Genomic DNA, 20,906 nt, shown 5'->3' on the forward strand with positions numbered 1-20,906 from the left:
AATAACAAAGAGATTTCTCAAGCTTTATTATGGGATACTATGAAAGCAGTGGCAAGAGGGATTTGTATTAGGGAAACATGCAAGGTAAGGAGACAAAAGGAAGAGAGAAAAATCAAATTGGAAACGGAAATTGAAAAATTAAATAAGGATTATATAAAGAATAGAAGTAAAAATATATATATAAAACTGCAAGCGAAAAGAAAGGAATTAGAGAAGATAGAAATAGATCAGATCCAGAAAAATTTGATATATTTACGGAGGGAGTTTTTTGAATATAGTAACAAAAATTCAAAAATGTTAGCAAGATTAACACAAAAAAAGAAAGAGAAAAATCTGATAGGGGTTATAAAGGACAAAACAGGGGAAAAATGTATGCTGATGAAAGAAAAGATAAAGATATTTGAAGAATACTACAAAAATTTATATACAGCAGGGGATAGTTCAATTGACAAAATTGAGGAATATATAGAGAAAAATTGGAGAACAAAGATAGAAGAAGAGGATAAAGAAATAATGGAACAACCAGTTTCGAAAAAAGAAATTGAAGAAGTGATAGATAAATTAAAAGGAGGGAAATCACCAGGAATGGATGGATTAGGACCAGAATATTATAAAACTTTTAAAAAGGTTTTAATACCTAAATTAGAAGTGTTATATAATAAAATTTTAAATGGAGAAAGGATCCCACCATCATGGGACCACTCAATGATAATATTGATTCCAAAACCAGATAAAGATTTGTCAGATCCAGGCTCATACAGACCTATATCCCTTATCAATCAGGATGCTAAAATATTAACAGCCATAATGGCAAAAAGAATGAATAAGTTTATATATAAATATATTCAAAATGATCAATGTGGATTTGTGCAAGGAAGACAAATGTCAAATTTAATAGGAAGAGTACTGAATAAAATAAATATAATAGAGAAAAGAAAGCAGAAAGCAGGAATAATGGCATTAGATATTTATAAAGCTTTTGATTGTGTGGAATGGCCAGCATTAAAAATAACGTTAAAGAAATTAGGTATGGGAGAAAAGTTTAGAGGATTGATAGATCAGTTATATTTAAATAATACAGCAGTAGTAACAATAAATGATGGAATAACAGAACAAATTTCAATTTCTAGAGGAACAAGACAAGGATGCCCTCTTTCCCCGGTTTTATTTGCAATAATCATTGAAATATTAGCAAATATTATTAGGGAGGATAAAAATCTGGAAGGAATTGGGATGAGAAAATTGAGTAAGATAAGTTTATTTGCAGATGATACTCTATTAACAATTAGAGACCCCTTGGAAAAAATGAATAATGTGAAAAACCATTTAAAGGAGTTTGGACAAATGACAGGACTAAGAGTCAATTGGAATAAATCAGAGCTAATGTTGTTCAATTATCCAAAAACGGAAGAACAGGAATTTGTAAAGGATGGAAAGATAGATATAAAGGTAAAAGATACAATTAAATATCTAGGAATAAAAATTACAAAAAAATCTACACAAATTAGAGGATCAGAACTATAAAAAATTAAGAATAGAAATTAAAAGGAAATTAGAAGAATATAAAAATATAAAATTATCATGGTTCGGTAGAATCGCATTAATAAAAATGAAAATTCTGCCTAAGATTAATTTTTTGTTTAGGATGTTGCCAATACAAATATCAGAGGTTGAAATTAAAAATTGGCAAGTATTAGTGAATAACTATTGTAATGGGAATAAAAAAGCAAGGATTAATAAAAGATATTGGTATAAACCCCAAAAAGAAGGAGGTTTGGGTCTCCCAAATTTAAAATTGTACTATAATGCAAACCAAATAAGATATATTATAGATGGAATCATAGAGAAAGGGGAATTAGATTGGTTAGAGATGGAAACAACAGGAATAGAGGAAAAATTGGAAAATATATTTTTTAAAGAACTTACTATGAAAGAAATGAAGGAAATAGAAAACCCCTTTCTAAAGAATATATTAGAAATTTGGAAAAAAAATAAAGAAAAACTAATGCCAGCTATTTCACCTTTAACACCAGTTATAATGCTAAAACATTTTCCAGTAAATTTAAAGGAAGAAGTAGGGAAATTAGTAAAAGGTCAAGAAATATATAGGATAAAAGAATGGATGAAGACTATGAGGGAGAAAGGGAAAATAAAGGAGAAATTGCAAGGATCAAAATTAACTTGGTATAATTGTATTCAGTTGGAACAATGGACAAAGAAGTATGAGAAAAATATAGGAGAGATTAGAGAATACACAAAATTTGAACAGTTGATTAGGCAAAGAGAAAGTATAGAGGCAAATGAAACTTTGAAAGGGGTCACAAGTGAAATATATAAATTATTATTAAAATATAATGAGAAAGAAGATTATTTAAAGACAACATGGGAGGATGATTTAGTACAAAAAATAAATGACCATGAATGGGGGAAAATTTGGAATCAACGCCATTTAAAATTTTATTCTATACGAATAAAAGAGAACTATTACAAAATAATTTGGAAATGGTATTTAACGCCTGTAAGGTTAAGTCATATAAATAAGAATTATTCAAGGTTATGTTGGAGAGGGAGTCAAGAGATAGGCACTTATATGCATATGTGGTGGGGTTGTAGAACCGTAAGGAGATTTTGGCAAATTGTATTTGAGGAGATCAAAGAAATAACAAAAATTGATTTAGAATTTAGTCCAAAGATAGCGTTATTATCTTTATATGATAAAATTAACTGCACCCAAGTTATAAAGGATCTAATTACAAATTTATTAACAGCGGCGAGATTAATGATAGCAAAAAAGTGGAAAGACCAGGGAGATTTACAAATACAAGATTGGTATAGAGAGATTTGGCAAATAGCAATTAATGATAAGTTAACTAGTGAAATTAAGTTTAGAAGAGGAATAATCAAGAGAAATGATTTCGAAGCAATATGGGAAACATTTGTACAAAAAGTTTTAGGAAAAGAAGGAGGTGTTTTACCACCAGAGGAAGAGTTACAATTCTGGAGATAGAGTAATAAGAAGACAGGCTCGGGTGATGGGGAGCACTTGGGGGAAGGGGGGAATTATGAAAAATATATGATGAAAAGAAATATGAATTAAAGTTAGATAAAGTAGTAAAGAATCGAATATAAAGGGATATATTATATGTATGGGGAATATAATGTAAAAGTCTTTTTTATATATTATTGTAAGGTGAATTTAATCAATATTTTATCAATTTATTATAATAACATGTATCAATTTCATTCTACCAATAAAATAACCCAGTTACAAAAAAAAAAAAAAAAAAAAAAGAACTAATGCAGTTTGCCACTGCTTTAACTGGTATGACTCCATGCCATGGAATTCTGGGATTTGTAGTTTTGTGAGATATTTAACCCTCTCTGTCAGGGAGCTATGGTGACACTGCAAACTATAAATCCCAGGATTCCATAGGATGGAGCCATGGGAGTTAAAGTGGTGGCAACGTGCATTATTTCTGCAGTGCAGATGTAGCCTTTGAAAGGATTTCAGTTTGGCTGGACCACTGGGTTTTTTTCCCCCTAAAAAAAAAAAAAAAAAAAAAAAAAAGAGAGATGTTGTATTGGAGAAGAGCGCTGTGGATACCATAGACAATGAAAAAGACAAACGGGTTTTGGAACACAACAAGTGTGGACTGTCCCTGGAAACCAAGATAATGAAACTGAGGCTGTCATACTTTGGTCACATCATGAGAAGACATGACTCACTAGAAAAGACAATAATGGTTGGAAAGGTAGAGCGTAGCAGAAAGAGAAGAAGATTGCATACCAGTTGGATTGACTCAATCAGAGAGATCATGGGCATGAATTTGTAGGACCTAAGCAGAGTGGTGGAGGATAGACGGTCTTAGAAAAATCTCATCCACAGGGTTGCCATGAGTCAAGACTGATTCAAGAACAGTTGACAACAACAACAACAACAACAACAACAACAACAACGCCTCCCTTCCCACTGGACCTTTGCCAGGAGCTGCGCTTGCTGCCGGGCGGCTCTCTCTGGGTTGTCGGAGGTGCGCATCTGCGCACCGGCCGCCCACGGACTGTGTTTGGAGGACTTTCTTTGCAGCTCCACGGCAGCTCCGATAGCCGAATTCGGGACATCTGGGGGGAAGGCGGAGCGAGGGGCGTGGCGGGGCAGCGGCACGCTAAAAACCCAGCTCGCTGGCCTCCTCCTTCGTCACGCCTCCCTTGCCACCGGACCTTTGCCAGGAGCTGCGCTTGCTGCCGGGCGGCTCTCTCTGGGTTGTCAGAGGTGCGCATCTGCGCACCGGCCTAGGGAGGCCACCCACGGACTGTGTTTGGAGGACTTTCTTTGCAGCTCCATGGCGGCTCCGGTGGCCGAATTCGGGACATCTGGGGGGAAGGCGGAGCGAGGGGCGTGTCGGGGCAGCGGCACGCTAAAAACCCAGCTCGCTGGCCTCCTCCTTCGTCATGCCTCCCTTGCCACCGGACCTTTGCCAGGAGCTGCACTTGCTGCCGGGCGGCTCTCCCTGGGTTGTCGGAGGTGCTCTCTCTGGGTTGTCGGAGGTGCACATCTGCGTACCGGCCCAGGGAGGCCGCCCACAGACTGTGTTTGGAGGACTTTCTTTGCAGCTCCACGGCGGCTCCAGTAGCCGAATTCGGGACATCTGGGGGGAAGGCGGAGCGAGGGGCGTGTCGGGGCAGCAGCACGCTAAAAACCCAGCTCGCTGGCCTCCTCCTTCGTCACGCCTCCCTTGCCACCGGACCTTTGCCAGGAGCTGCGCTTGCTGCCGGGCGGCTCTCTCTGGGTTGTCGGAGGTGCGCATCTGCGCACCGGCCCAGGGAGGCTGCCCACGGACTGTGTTTGGAGGACTTTCTTTGCAGCTCCACAGCGGCTCCGGTAGCCGAATTCAGGGCATCGGGGGGGAAGGTGGAGCGAGGGGCGTGTTGGGGCAGCAGCACGCTAAAAACCCAGCTCGCTGGCCTCCTCCTTCGTCATGCCTCCCTTGCCACCGGACCTTTGCCAGGAGCTGCACTTGCTGCTGGGCGGCTCTCTCTGGGTTGTCGGAGGTGCGCATCTGCGCACCGGCCCAGGGAGGCCGCCCACGGACTGTGTTTGGAGGACTTTCTTTGCAGCTCCACGGCGGCTCCGGTAGCCGAATTCGGGACATCTGGGGGGAAGGCGGAGCGAGGGGCGTGTCGGGGCAGCAGCACGCTAAAAATCCAGCTCGCTGGCCTCCTCCTTCGTCACGCCTCCCTTGCCACCGGACCTTTGCCAGGAGCTGCGCTTGCTGCCGGGCGGCTCTCTCTGAGTTGTCGGAGGTGCGCATCTGCGCACCGGCCCAGGGAGGCCGCCCACGGACTGTGTTTGGAGGACTTTCTTTGCAGCTCCACGGCGGCTCCGGTAGCCAAATTCAGGACATCGGGGGGGGGAAGGCGGAGCGAGGGGCGTGTTGGGGCAGCAGCACGCTAAAAACCCAGCTCGCTGGCCTCCTCCTTCGTCATGCCTCCCTTGCCACCGGACCTTTGCCAGGAGCTGCACTTGCTGCCGGGCGGCTCTCTCTGGGTTGTCGGAGGTGCGCATCTGCGCAATGGCCCAGGGAGGCCGCCCACGGACTGTGTTTGGAGGACTTCGCAGCTCTGCAACTGCGCAGCTGCGCACATTTGGCTGCGCAAGGGCTGAGAGTGGCTGTGTCCATGCCAGCATTAGAGCAGAGGATGTCTGTAGTGACTGACCTCTGCTCTTTTAGTTGTTGGGGAAGGGGAGGGGGAGGATATGGATGTGGGGAATGTTTTGGCTGGGGAGGAGGAGGGTAATATCTGCATGAGCGGAGCTCCCGTTGAGGTAGTGTGGGGCAAGGGGAGGTATGGCGGTGGGAGAAGGGACTTGCGTTACAGAGGAAGGTGAGATCGATGCGTCATATCTATCTCTCCTTCCTGTCCCCCTCCCAACCAAAGGGACCTGAGGGTCACTCCAACTGTGCCACAAACCCCGTCGCTGCTCCTGTGTAATGCCAGGTCAATTAATAATAAGACCCACATAATTCACGATCTGCTGGAAGACAGCAAGTGTGACCTGGCTTGCATTACCGAGAACTGGCTTGGGCCTGAGGGAGACGCTTTGTGGGCACAGGCCCTTCCTGCTGGATTTTCGGTGAAAGACCAGACCAGGTTAGGTGGGCGGGGGGTGTGTGGCCTTGGTGCATAAGAACACCTTGTCTCTCACCAGGAACCACATCCGTCAAACTTCCTTTATCGAGTGTATTTACCTGACCCTAAAGGCTAGGGACAGTCTAGGGATTCTGTTGGTGTATCAGCCACCCCGTGCGCTAACGGACTCCCTTAACGAGCTGACACAGTTGGTTGCGGAGCTGATGCTGGAGACACCCACGCTGCTAGTCCTGGGTGACTTCAACATCCCCTTTGCGGCCAACTATGTTCCATCCGGTGCGGCTCGGGAATTCATGGATACCATGACGGCCATGGGCCTGTCCCAGCTGATCTCGGGTCCAACGCATTTTGCGGGTAATACACTGGATTTGGTTTTTTGTACGGATGCGGAAAATCCGTGGGCGGAAATAACTAATATTTCCCCCCTGTCATGGACGGATCATTTCCTAGTGGAGGCAAAACTCAAGGCTTCTACCCAGATCCCCCCCGGGGGTGGTGGGCCTATTAGGATGGTCCACCCTCGAAGGCTGATGGAACCCAAAAGGTTCCAGGAAGCCTTAGAGGGACACATGGTTGGAAGTGACGGCGACTCTGTTGATGCCCTGACTGGTATTTGGAATACCGGTCTCTCTAGGGCTATACACAGTATCGCTGCCAAGCGCCCTCTCAGGCCCGCTTCCAAACGTAAGCCCTGGTATACGGAAGATCTCCGGGCGAGGAAGCGGGTCCTGCGACGGCTAGAGCATCGCTGGCGGAAACACCTACACTTAGCCGACAAGGCTCTCCTAGACCGCCTGTTGGAGGACTACGGAGAGGCGATACGAGCAGCTAAGAATTCGTTCTATGGGGCTCGTGTCGCGTCCGCGGAGTCGCGTCCAACAGAGTTGTTCAGGGTGGTCAGGGAGCTAACTCAGCTCCCTCCCGCCCTGAACCAGATCCTTGAACCTTCTAAGGCCTGCTGTGACCAATTTAACAACTTCTTCGCGGATAAAACCTCTCGGATAAGCGAGGGTCTTAATGCCGGCATTAGGGCAGAACCTAGGGTAGAGGCGTCCGGAGCCTCCGTGGACTCTATTAAACTGGATCAGTTTGAGTTGGTGAGTACCAATGATGTGGACAAGATCCTTGGAAGCGTTCGGAAGACAACCTGCTCCCTCGATCCCTGTCCCTCATGGCTAGCGGCTCAGGGGGGACCGGTGGTAACTTCAATGTTACACCGGATCATTAATACATCTCTGAGGGACGGGCAATTTCCATCCAGCTTGAAATTGGCCACTATAAAACCGCTGTTAAAAAAGCCCTCCCTCGACCCCCTGATACATAGTAATTATCGGCGAGTCTCGCTGCTGCCATTCTTGGGGAAGGTGATCGAGAAGGCGGTTGCAATCCAGCTTCGATCGATCTTGGATGAAACGGATTATCTGGACCCATTTCAAACTGGCTTTCGGGCGGGTTACTGGGTTGAGATGGCCATGGTCGCCTTGGCCGATGATCTCCGTCTGGGCATCGACAGGGGAAGCGTGTCCCTGTTGGTGCTCTTGGACATCTCAGCGGCTTTCGATACCATAGACCATGGTATCCTTCTGGAGCGCCTGGTAGAGGTGGGAATCGGGGGCACTGCGCTCCAGTGGTTCCGGTCCTACCTCTCTGGGAGGTTCCAGATGGTGCAGCTGGGAGACATGTGCTCCGATAAGAGGGCCCTTACATCTGGGGTCCCTCAAGGAGCCATTCTGTCTCCCATGCTTTTCAACATTTACATGAAACTGCTGGGAGAGATCATCCGGAGACATGGGGCGTGGGGTTATCAGTACGCTGATGACACCCAAATAGTTTTCTCTATGTCTCCGACTGATGCAGTGACTGAGGATGGCATCTCTCCTCTCGTGGCCTGTCTGGAGTCAGTAATGGGCTGGATGAGGGAAAACCGACTCAGTCTGAATCCAGAGAAAACGGAGGTACTTGTGATAGGTTCCCCTGGTCCAGGAATGGCGGTGGTTCCACCCGTCCTGAACGGGATCACGCTTCCTGTGAAGGACTCCGTGCGCAGTCTGGGGGTGCTTCTTGATTCGTCGCTTCACCTCACAGCTCAGGTGGATGTGACGGTCAAGAGCAGCTGTTATCAGCTTCGGCTTATTCGCCAGCTGCGCCCATACCTGGCCCAGAGAGACCTTGAAACGGTAGTACACGCTCTGGTAACCTCTCGATTGGATTTCTGCAATGCGCTCTACATGGGGCAACCCTTGTACCACACCCGGAAGCTACAGATGGTACAGAATATGGCAGCTAGACTGGTCACTGGTACTGCCAGGACCAGTCACATTACACCTGTACTTAAAGATCTGCATTGGCTGCCCATTCGCTTCCGGGCACAATACAAGGTGTTGGTTATAACCTATAAAGCCCTACATGGCTTGGGCCCAGGATACCTTGAGGACTGCCTCTCCCCATACATTCCGCCCCGCACCCTCAGAACGTCTGGGCAGCAACTACTGAGGGTCCCAGGGGCTAGATTAGCCTCCACAGCAAGGAGGTCATATACCATCATCGCTCCGACCCTCTGGAACATGCTGCCCATAGAGCTCCGCTCGGCCACCTCCCTGGCCCAGTTCAGGAAGGAATTAAAAACCTTCCTGTTCCGACTAGCATTCCCTGAATAAGTTCCAGCTAGTCTTCCCCCCCTCCGACAGCAATGGTAGCTGGTTGATGGGGTTTTAATATTGGTTTTAATAGTTTGAGTTTGTTGTGCTGTATTGATATGTGTATTTGTAATTGTTTAACCTGCTGTTCACCGCCCTGATCATAGGAAGGGCGGTATACAAATAAAATTTTTATTTTTATTTTTTATTTATTATTATTTTAACAACAACAGAGCTGTGAGGAATTTCTCCATTTAAGGATCTCATACTTGGAATTTGGTGCATGCACTGCCCTCATTGAAGCATAAAGAAATATGACAGGCAGTTTTCTCATAAGTGGCAGTGCTATGAAAACTGACCTGAGCATTAAAACTCGATTGAATTAAATGGGATTTACCCCATGTGACTCTATGTAGGATTGTGGTATTAATTGGAACTTATTTGAAGTACCACAGGGATAGTAAACTGCAAAATATTGACAAATTCATCAGAATGTGCCCTTCAAATTTTATATATGAAAGTGTGAATTTTCTAATTTTTAATGTGAAAGTTGGTTTCAAGAAAGCTGACTTGCACTACATGTTTTTGATGGAGGGTTTTAGTCTGTTTTGCTTTTGCACAAGGGTCTGTTATATGGATTCTGGCTAATCTCAGATATAAATGTCTTCAGATGCTGTATATGAAACAATCTGAAATATTACAGAATACTAAACTCATCTGCATGCTAAACTGAAATATATTTAAATTTTAAACACCAAATGAGTGTTACACATGTGCAATCCTGTAGATGTATATTCAAAGGTAAATCTCACAAAATTGGGGGATGTCCTAAGGTCTTACAGGGTGAGTAGGGGTCCCAAGTGAAGTTTTGTGAGATATTTAATTTTCTCTATCAGAGAGCTCTGCTGCCAGAACAAACTGCAAATACCAGAATTCCATATCATTGAGCCATGCAATTAAAGTTGTGTCAAACTGCATTATTTCTGCAGTGGAGATGCAGTAATGGTGTCATTGCCCATAGGAACATATGGAGTAAGCCAGTTGCTTTATATTACACCCGGGCTATTGATCACTAGCAGCTCTCCTCGGTGCCAACAGAGGTCTTTTTCAAATGTGCAATAAAGTGCATATAAACCATGTGCTCCAGCACTCACTATGCCTGTCCTAGTATAATGTGTTGCTTTCCATATGACTGGAGCTAACTATAAGGGTTTTCTCATGTATTATTGATGAAGTAAAAAACTCTGAGACCCAGAATTAGCTATCAGAAAGTTTATGATTAATATCACTCACATCTGGCTTTCAGGGGTCCCAGTCTACAAAATGCTTCAGAACACATATATAATTCTAGGTCAGCCTCAGGCGAGCCATCTATCTGACACCTTTTTCTAGCAATGTTCCTATCATTTATTTAGTGCCTTTTTTCATAATGGAACTAAAAGCAGACTTCTAGGTTTAAGACACTGAACAAATTCAGACCTGCAAGGCTGCTGAATGATCTTAGGGGCATGTCTTTAATACAGGGCTGGAGAACCTGTAGCATCCATACCTTATTGGATTCCAGTTTCCATAACCCTGAATCAATGGCCATGCTTCCTGGGCCTGATGTGAAATTGAAAGTCTAACAATAACTAAAGCCCCATTTGAACTATTTAAAAAAAACAGGAATTCAAAAGGTACAGCATTTGAATCCCTACATGTTTATGAACAGTGGAAAAGACCTTGACTATTTCTATGATATTGCCTCCATTTCCTGCCATAGATTTTCTCATTTGGCCTTGGGCATGTCACTGTCTAGACAGCTTTTCATGTTCTTTATCTTCAGGAAAGAGGGATAAGGTATGGTAAAAATTCACCCTCCTCAGTGATGGCAACCTTTCACATGAGGTAAATTCATTACAATGCAGAAAAGGTCAAAGAAGCCAGCCACGATAGATTTTAAGTGTGTTACATTGGACCAGTCAGGAAGGAATATAAGTACAGGAAAGGGTTGGAGATCTCCTGTCATGATGCCCAGAAACAATGAACATTCAGTGATAAAACTAGCACTTTAATGAAGTGTATTTTTGCTGTTGTTCTTGACAGAATAATAGAATTGGCAGCAATCAGATGGGCCATCCAATCTCAATTTAAAAATCTCCAATGAAGGAGAGTCCACCATCTGTCAACACACTCTATTCCACTGTTGAATAGCTTTTACTATCAAGATGTTTTTCCTAATATTTAGGTAGAAACTCTTTTCTTTTTATTAGAAACCATTGATTTGTGTCTTAGGGGCTGTGGAGACTGCCCATTAAGGCTGGCCAGGAGCCAGAGCCATGGCGTGGCTTTTATACGACACAAGTCCTGACTCTGCCCCCATGGAAGTGTGATGCCGTCACTGCACCACACGGTTCGTGGCATGACAGTGCTCCTCTGGCACTGCATTTAGATGATGCAGCGCCAAAGGAATGGTGTAAAACCACAGTGCGGCGGCTATGGCACTCTTTCCAGGGTGCAAAAAGGAGCCGCTTTTTGCGGCATGTTTTTGCACCCTAGAAAGGCTAGATTAGGGCTGCAGCATGTGGTTGCCATGGCCTCAATCTAGCAAAGATTGAAGCGGCGGAAGGCCTCCCCTTAGGGGCGATCTGCATAGCCCCTACATTTGGAGCAACAGAAAACATTTATTTTATTTTATTAATTGATATCCTGCCTTTCTCCCAAGTAGAATCCAATGCTTGCTTCCTCTTCTATATAATGGATACAGCATTCTGAGTGTATTGTTTTGTGCCTTCCAGTCGTTTCTGACTTATGATCTCCAGAGTTGTAAGTCCAATGCTCGAACCGCTACACCATGCTGGTTCTCACGCTAGTTGAAAAAAGGTTAAAGCTTGGGAAAGTTTTTTTTTTTTAACTACAGCTCCCAAAATTCTTCATCTAGCATGAACATCACCACAAGCATGGTCAACTTTAGAAGGGGATTAGACAAAGGTTGCAATAATTGGTAGTCATTATGCCCTTCACTTTCCACACCATAGGGATAAAGGGCCCCTGTATATAAGGATGCTCTTAAAGGCACAGCTACTGGAGCTGGTTGAAAAATTGGCCACCCTACAGCAAGGGACAGCTGTCTTGCCAGGTGAAAGGATTATCTGGAAGTTTAAGGGCCTTATCACATTTCAAAAGAAAGACGAAAGGCAGAGATCCTGCACATCTACGAAGCATTTCCAGTTTATTGCTGAGGGAGACAATAATAAAAGTCAGGCTTTTGTCCTGCTGGAAAAATCAGTTTGGCAAAAACCATGATTTTACAATCAGCTCCTTCTGGAGGAAAAACAGCGGTTAGTGCGACATCATGTGGGGAGGTTAGCCAGAAGCCACTTCTGTTTTGCCACTTCTTCTTTTGCAATGCAATAAAGCGGTTGCCCGACTCGGCGGGCTGACCGCTTTGCCACTAGACGCAGCGAACGACTACAAGCCCCAGAGTGCTCTGGGGCTTGCCCCAGCTCCCTATTGGTGCGCGGGGCGAAAGGGAGGCCCTTCTGCCCCGCGACGCTCTGGGAGCTGGGCTCGGTGACCGGGAGTTCCGGTCCTCCAGGGCAGATGATTGGTTCAGCTGCCCTGGAGGAGGAGTCTCCTGGTCAGGTGGTACTAAGGGCGGGGCTTAGGCCTATATAGGCCATGCTGCCAGCCCTGGCCCTCAGTCGGCGCTTGGCTCCGGATGGTTAGGAGCCAAGCAGGAAGGGAGGAGGAGCTGAGCCTTCTCCCACCCACCCACCGCTTGGGTTTGGGTTTTTTGTCACAACTTTGGGGCGGCAGCATAGGCCAGGATCTGCACGGTGTGGTACCAGGGCTATGGAGCTCTGGTTTGGGAGTCAGTCGGGACCCGGGGGCGAATAGGGCAGGCGTATGGCCTTTGCGGGGGCCATAACGCGAGAGCGCCTCCCGGTGACTAGGGGCTTAGCGAATATGTGAACGCATGGCAGAGATGCGGTCATACAGTGTTCCTTAGCCCCTAGGTCATCCCAATGCCTGGTGGGTGCCAGGTTGTGGTTAATCAGACAAACGTGGGGTTGTTTGATTTCGCAGATCCTGACCTCATGCTTTGTGCCAACCCCACCAATGGTTTGCTTAATAAAGTTGTGGCCTTTCCTCCAGCACAGTCTCCTGTGGTTATTCGGCAGCAGCATCTGAGGCAAAAGGCCCTAAGTGTTTGAATCTAACCGTAGTGTCCCCAAACCATGACAAGGCATCATTTATAGACATAACCAGAAAACCTTGAATAAAAAAATAAAACACTGTATAGGCATTGATTTGATTTTCTTTTGTCATGCACCTGTGAAAGCTTCCCACTTGGATAACAAATGAACAAATCTAGATGTTACTGTTCTGTCAGGGCCTTGAACAAGTGCAAGGACAGGGCTAGCTTATTTGATCTTTTGGTGTGGAACACAATCAATAAAGTACTTTTTAAGCCAATGGTTGGCACAATTTGGAGTTGGGATAGATTAGAAAGCAGCAGGTAAGCTAATGTATTTCACTTGCCAAATGACTAGAAGGTGTTCAGTGTTATATAAAAAGAAGGCAAGAAGGTTTTCATGGCTATAAAGATAGAGAAGCAGGGAGATCATTTGCACTTGCAAGGAAATGAGCCAAAGAAACTTTATAATGGTGTTTCTATTTCTTATGTTTTAAACTGTAAGATATTTACATTATCAAAGGATAAACAGCTCTCTATTTTAAAATAATATTTTTTGTGAGAGATGAAGTGGGAAGCAGGGGAAATTGCTCAGGGATGAAAAACCAGAGCAAAAAAAATCTGTTTCTGATAAATAAAACAAATGGGTGAGCTACAGCTGGTGAAAGTACTGTGGATCTAACTTTTTAGTTACTTGACAATTCTTCCTGTTAGTGTTTTTCTATGTGGAACAACTCTGTGGTTAGTCAGTATTTCCATTTTACAGTTGAGCAGTTTAGACAGATTGCAATTTACCTGAGGTTATATTGAGATACTGGGAAAGCACTGGTTAGGTTTGTTTTTTGGCTTGCTAGGAAACATGGCCTTTAAAAAATATATTTCTGACAAAGAAAACAAATTTACCAAACTGGATTAAATATCACCGAAAACACAGTGAAGCAGATGCACAAAGTTGCAAAGCAATGGGTGACAAATTTACAGGATAGCTGGGGAAAGAAATCTGGTAGATCTTTATTAGTTGCTATTTGAGGCTACCCCAATAGTTGGCTGCAGTATTATATAATCTAAATCTCTGGCAAGGTGAGAAACAGTAGCGCTGAAGAAAGATCTAATGAGATGTAGATTTTTGACACACCACATGCTTTGTTTTGCAAGCTATGCATTTCCAAACTGCTAGGAACCTTTCATATCTTGTGCAAATACTACACCAAAAGCTAAAATACCTCTGTGCTAAACTAAGAACAAGTTGTTAACAAGCTGTCTGGAAAATTCAGGACAAAAAGAAACTGATCCTGTATGCAAAACAAACATTCTTTCTTCCATTCTATTTGGAACCTATTTCACTCCAGGGACCTTAGAAATGTAGCAGCAAGACGAAGAGAGGGGCAAAACATCTTGAACCTTGATCACAGCGGCATGAAAGCACTCTGCCTTTAAAAAGCACTCTTGCTCCTGAACAGTGGAGTAAAATAAAATAAGAAAAGGATAAATATCCTTATGAACAGTCACTTTAAACGCCTAATACATCCCTGACATTTTGCTTGTTCATTGTAGATGCAATCCAATAACAGTAAACTAATACTGGGGGTCATCTAAGAGACTGACCAAAGACCATGCTATTCAAACCCAATTTTGGTATGACACTTCTGAATTAATCTAAATGCCTTTATGCAAGTTTTGAAATTGCAGAAGTACATTTTTGGAAGTAGTGAATATCTTGCAAAATACAGTCTGGATCCTCAAATCCAGAAGTATTATTATTATTATTATTATTATTATTATTTTATTTTCTTATATCCTGCCTTTCTCCCAATACCTCTTATGTCTGTTCAAAGGGCTGTCATTTTGTATAGACCTTCAGTGGATTCTTCAAGTGCTTAGTTCAGCTTCTTAGGTCTAATATGACTGCAGAAATAATGGAGTTTAACACAGCTTTAACTGCCATGCTTCTATCCTATGGAATCCTGGGATTTGCAGTTTGTTATGACATCACAGCTCTCTGACAGTGAAGGCAAAATATCTCACAAAACAAACAAACACCATTATTTCTGCAGTGCAGATGAGACTTTGGTTTCTCCAGCTATTCCTGAATACCAACAAGTTCAAGCCATTATCAACACCCCACCTTCAATAGCATCAGAAAATAGGGTCTCTTACAGGGAATTTGGAAGGTACATCTCATATCAGAAATGGGGTGTTAGTAATGGATTCATACTTGTAACGTGTAACAGTTTTTATTTGCTTATTTTGCTTCAAGAAAGAGAGACCAAGAAAGCAACCAATTAATGGAGCAGTAGAACAAGAGAAATGTATCATTCAGTAAATTTTTACTCCCAACAAAATAAACCTGGTTATGACTACAGATTAACTATGGAAATAACTATGAAGAGAGATTAGGAACAAGTGCATTTGCTGTAGACACAGATAACCGTCTAACTAAAAAGATTGCATGTACAGCGCTGTGTAAATTTACAGTGCTTCATAAATAAAGGTTAATAATAATAATAATAATAAAATATCTCAAATGTTTTGATACAAAAGGGCACTTTCCATTCTAAATCAAAGATTGTGCTGTTGCACACATTTTACTCAACTGTATAATAAATTGCTTCACTTTTAAAAGGAGAGTTATAACCCCTACTCATCCCTCAGTATAAACCTACTGTATTTTTGTTCTTGAGGTTTGTTTGTTTTATTTTGCTTTCTGCCTATTGGGGAACTTGTATGTTTCAAAGCAAGTTGGAAGCAAACTGAATTAAGTTCTGGATTTTTGAGAGAAGAGGAATCAACCATTATACAGTTTATGTAATATAGGCTGCATCCATACTGTAGAAGTATTCCAGTTTGATACCACTTTAACTGCCATGGCTCAGTGCTATGGAATTCTGGGCACTCTAGTTTGTTGTGGCACTAGAGCTCTCTGACAGAGAAGGTTAAATGTCTCACAAAACTATAATTCCCATAATTCCATAGCATTGAGCCATGGCAGTTACAGTTGTGTCAAAATTGCATTATTGCTGCAGTGCAGATGCAGCCACTGTTTACTGGATTTGTATGATTTCTCCAAAATTGGGACTCAAGATGGCTCACAGTAAGAGTGAATAAAAACAAGAGGCATTGTAAATGCATACTATGAATAGATGCAAATTATAAAAACAGAATAATATAGGACCCAAACAGACAGGCCAAAATAAGGCTGCTTTGGGTCACTTTGGAGATATGCTGTTTAAATGATGCATTCGTCCTAAGAGGCTGGAAGCCACGCCAAAGCCATAACCCAGTCCTAAGGACTGGAGTGCACTTTTGGCGCAGCTTCTGGCCTTTTAAGATGTGTGTGTCATTTAAACAGCATACTTCCAAAGTGACCCAAAGCAGCCTTATTTTGGCCTGTCTGTTTGGGCCCATAGTCAAAATATATACAATATACAGAATAATATATTAAATAGATGGATGGGTGGAATTTCGGATAATATCAATTTCAACCAAAAAGGTCTCCAAACATGGCAAATGTTTACAGAAACCAGTTCTGAGAGCAAACTTGTATCTCAATAAAGCATAAACCTCCCCTGATAATTTAACAGGACAATATTCTCACATCGTGTTACATAAATAACACAATGACAGAATACCAAAACTACATGTTAGTAACACAATAATTACATAGAACCAGTAAATAAATGTACAACCCAGAGTTTATTAAGTTTTCTTGCTCTTCTCATGGGGAAGACATATGGAACCTCTAGTGCTATTTCCATTGTGTATAAAACAATACACAAAGCGGTTCACCTGCTGAAACAATGAAATTATTTTAAAAACTTCAGTAAAGAAAACACAGCATTTGCTCATGTACACAGCCTACCCAGGGTGACCAGATGTCTTAACCACAAAGGAGGACAAGGCATGGCCAAATGTAGGACATGCTAGAAAAATGTAAGATGTTACAAAATGAAAGCTAAAAACATTCATATAAAGATAAATGCATGCTTCTCAGTCATAATCAAAATGGAAGATGTTTTAGAATTCTTCCTGGACAGAAGGTTGAAGGGTAGGATATGCCCTGGAAGAGGAAGACATCTGGTCACCCTGAGCCTACTTTACTGATCTGGTTTTGTCAGCAACTGCAAAAAAATTTTTAGATGCTGTCTTGATGATCTACAAATTCAGTCCACATACTATATATGCTTTTTCAGACTGAATGGCCTCACGAGCAGCTCTTCCACACTGCAGAAATCAAGCAGTGTGGCACCACTTTAGCTATCATGGCTCCATACTGTGATCTGTAGTTTGATGAGCTATTCAGCCTGGTCTGTCTGAGAGCTCCAGTGCTTCACCAAAACTACAAATCCCAGAATTCCAAATCATTGAATTGTGGTATCAAACTGCTTTATTTCTGTGGTGTGGATACAACCTAGGAGGTGCTTAGTGGCAGTGCCAGTTAATAGTGCTGACACACTGCAGAATTAATGCAGTTTGACACTGCTCTAACTGCCATGGCTCCAGAAGCATAGAGAACTAAAGTGATGTCCTACTCCCTACCCACACCCCTCATTGACTTTCCTATTCTTCTCCCCCAGGCAAGACCTTACAAGGCTGCTTGCTTATTTATTTTATTTTATTTTATTTCCAAGATTTATGTCCTGCCTTTCTCCTGCAGTGAGATTCACAGGCTGCATCTGCACTTCAGAATTCATGTAGTTTGATAATGCTTTAACTGCCATAGCTCAATGCTATGGAATTCTTTGATTTACATGTCAGCAAGTTTTAGTGCCACAACAAACTACAAATCTCAGAATCTCAGAATTCCATAGGATGGAGCCATGGTAGTTAAAGCAGTGTCAAGCTGCATTAATTCTGCATTAAGTGTGGCAGCCCATACTTCTGGTCTGTAATTCTCTCTCTCTCTCTCTCTCTCTCTCTCTCTCTCTCTTTCTTGTCTGAGACACTGGCGGCAAATTTATATCCTCACTCCTTCTCTCTTTTAATCTTTGCTTGTTTCAGTTTGACTGTAAATCTCTCTCACAAAGTCTGGTCCTGCTCTAATCTTCCTGAGGGCAGCCAAGCCCAGAGAGTTGTGTGACCAATTTTACTCTTCTGCATTTCAGCAGCCTAAAGCACATAAAGCAACTTAAAACTATTTATGCCCATTCATTAAAGCTGCGAATATGCTTTCATGGTTTTTAGTATACATTACCTTAAATTGGGTTGGGCAAACTGTAACCCTCCCAGGCTGTTTTGCAGCTGTTTTTATATACCTATAAATAAGTATAAAACAAGTATATAATGGCTCTACATTTGATTAATTTGTCCCCTTCCCAGTCCCAAAATATACAAATTTTTGAGGAAATTTGGACTTTAGATTTTTTGGGGAGGAGTGGGGACAACTAGTCCTTCATATGAATATCAATCTTCATTTAATGTACAGCCCAGCATTAAAATATTTGTAAAAGGAAAGACTATTAGGGAAAAAATGACTGTATGCTACCCCCACACTTTGGGCACATTGCATCCTTAACATTTTAGATGTTTTTGGTTCCTAGAGCCAAAGAAAAAAATTGAATCAGTGGGCAGTAATGTTATAAAATAAAACTCTCCTGTGGATGAGCAGCAGTCACCTCGAATAAAGTCAAGAAAATGAAGGGTTATATAATTCTTTCATGAATACAAAATTGAACTAACACTAAGGCGGAGGTATTTGCATGTGGCTTTTAAGGTGCCCTTTCTTCCTTTTGGATGTGAATCTTTGAGAGCATGTTCCTGTCTCATTTAGCAATCCCAATGGATTTCCAGAGTCTTAAAAAAAAGCAAATTTGTATAATACGCTCTAAAATAGATACTGATTGAGATTTGAACACTCTTGGTTTATAAATCTGTCCTTAAAGCCCTTACTTAAGGAATAAGCATGATCTTCAAATACACAGGGAACCTATTTGATTTTGTAGTGTTCAGATGAAAGTTTGATGAAGGGAAGAGGTAGGCAAAGTGCAGCCCGTAGGCTTCAGGTAGCCCCCAAAAGACTCTATCACAGTCAACTGTACCTTCCAAACTCATTTATACTGGATTTATCAATCAATCCATTGATCAATCATTCTGGTAGTCAAGGTCTGCTGTCTCAGCCTAGGATTTTTACTGCTCTGTCCCGGATTTGTCCCTTTTCACTTGCTACCCCTCATTCCTGGAACCTCCTTCCCCCACGAGCAGCATGCCTCATCACTTCTTTGACCAGCTTCAAAACTTAGCTAAAGACGATACTATTCTGGGATGTGTTCCCAAGCATTGCATGATTATTATTTGATGTTTTTAATTTGTTGCCCCCTCAGTATTAATATGTATTATTTTATTATTTTCTAGAATGTACGCCATAGGCAGGCTTATTTTTATCTGTTTTTGTCTATTTTATTGATTGTATGTACAGCGCTGTGTGAACCTACAGCGCTATATTAATAATAATAATAATAATAATAATAATAATAATAATAAGTCCTTGTTGTTGTGTTGTTGTTAATTGCCACATCAAGAGAACCCTGTAGATATGGTCTCCAAGACCCCCTGTCTTCCACTGCTCTGCTCTGCTCAGGTCCTGCAGACTCAGGCCCATGACCTCCCTGACAGAGTCTAGCCATCTGGCATGTGATCTTCCTCTTTTTCTACTACCTTCCACTTTCGCTGGCATTATTGCCTTTTCTAATGAGTCATACCTTCTCTTGATGTGCCCAAAATATGACAGCCTCAATTTCCTCATCTTGGTTTCCAGGGAGAGTTCAGGCTTGATCTGCTCTAGGGCCCATTTGTTTGTCTTCTTGGCCATCCATTGGATGGGGGAATATACATATACAAATTACACTATGTTGACAGGGGTTCTGGTTTTTCTCCAAACCAGAAGTAACTTGCCATTCCCTGGTTGGGAAAAACGTGTTTCCTTATTCTAAGAAAGTAATGAAATGTGATGAAACTGTCTCCCAGGACCTTTAGACAAAAATAAACATCTGGGAATAACTGTTGTAAGCTATTGCATCCATAAGACAACGACAACAATAATCACCAGTGTAGGGTAATGGTTGATCTTGGGCTAGGACTCTGGATATCAGGATTCAAATTGTTGATTGGCCATGGAAACTGACTAGGTGATCTTGGGCAAGTCATACTCTCTCAACCACAGAGGAGAGCAGTGGTAAACCCCCTCTGAATAAATCTTGCCAATAAAATCCAATGATAAATCACCTAGGGATAGTTTGCTTTAGAATCCTGGAGTGTGGAGAATAGCTCCAGCTGTCTCATCACCTCTAAGTATACCATATCTGGGCCTGGGTCAGCTATGACAATATCCCCAACAATTTTTTCAGAGAGATTCTGCAGAATGTAAAGTTCATGCACCATTGCAGGTTTCCAGACAAAAGTTCTGGAAAAGCTATTCGTGAAGTGACAGGCAAGATTATGACCTTTCTTATCAGGTAAAATGTGCAGTTATGATCTGTGGCCTCAGTCCATTTTGTGGCTTTGAAAATAAGGACTGGTGTGCATGGTCCAAAACACACTGCAGAAATACTCAAGTATGGCACTGCTTTAACTGTCCTGGCTCAGTGCTAGGGAATCCTGGATAGTTTAGTTTGGCACCAGAGCTCTCTGACAAAGACTAAATGTCTCACAAAACAAAAGCTCCCAGAACTTCCTAGCATTGAGGCAGGGCAGTTAAAGCAGTCTCAAACTGAGTTATTTTTGCAGTGTATTTTGGATCCATGTTATATACTTCCTTGTGTTATCCCAGATCCAGAAGCTGATTTGACAGCCAGGATATGTTTAGGGTTTCTCCCATACGCCCTGACTTAGTCTAGCTTTTCCACTATATAGTCCACATTTATGTGTCATGGTTTGGGCCTGCAGAAAAATTTCCAACTGTTCATGTTTTACCCATTGTGGCTCTTACTCTTCGCTTACTGATCTCTTAC

The sequence above is a fragment of the Sceloporus occidentalis genome, unplaced genomic scaffold (assembly GCF_023333645.1).
Source record: "Sceloporus occidentalis isolate IW3139 unplaced genomic scaffold, rSceOcc1.0.p SCAF_3, whole genome shotgun sequence".
Taxonomy (NCBI): Eukaryota; Metazoa; Chordata; class Lepidosauria; order Squamata; family Phrynosomatidae; genus Sceloporus; species Sceloporus occidentalis.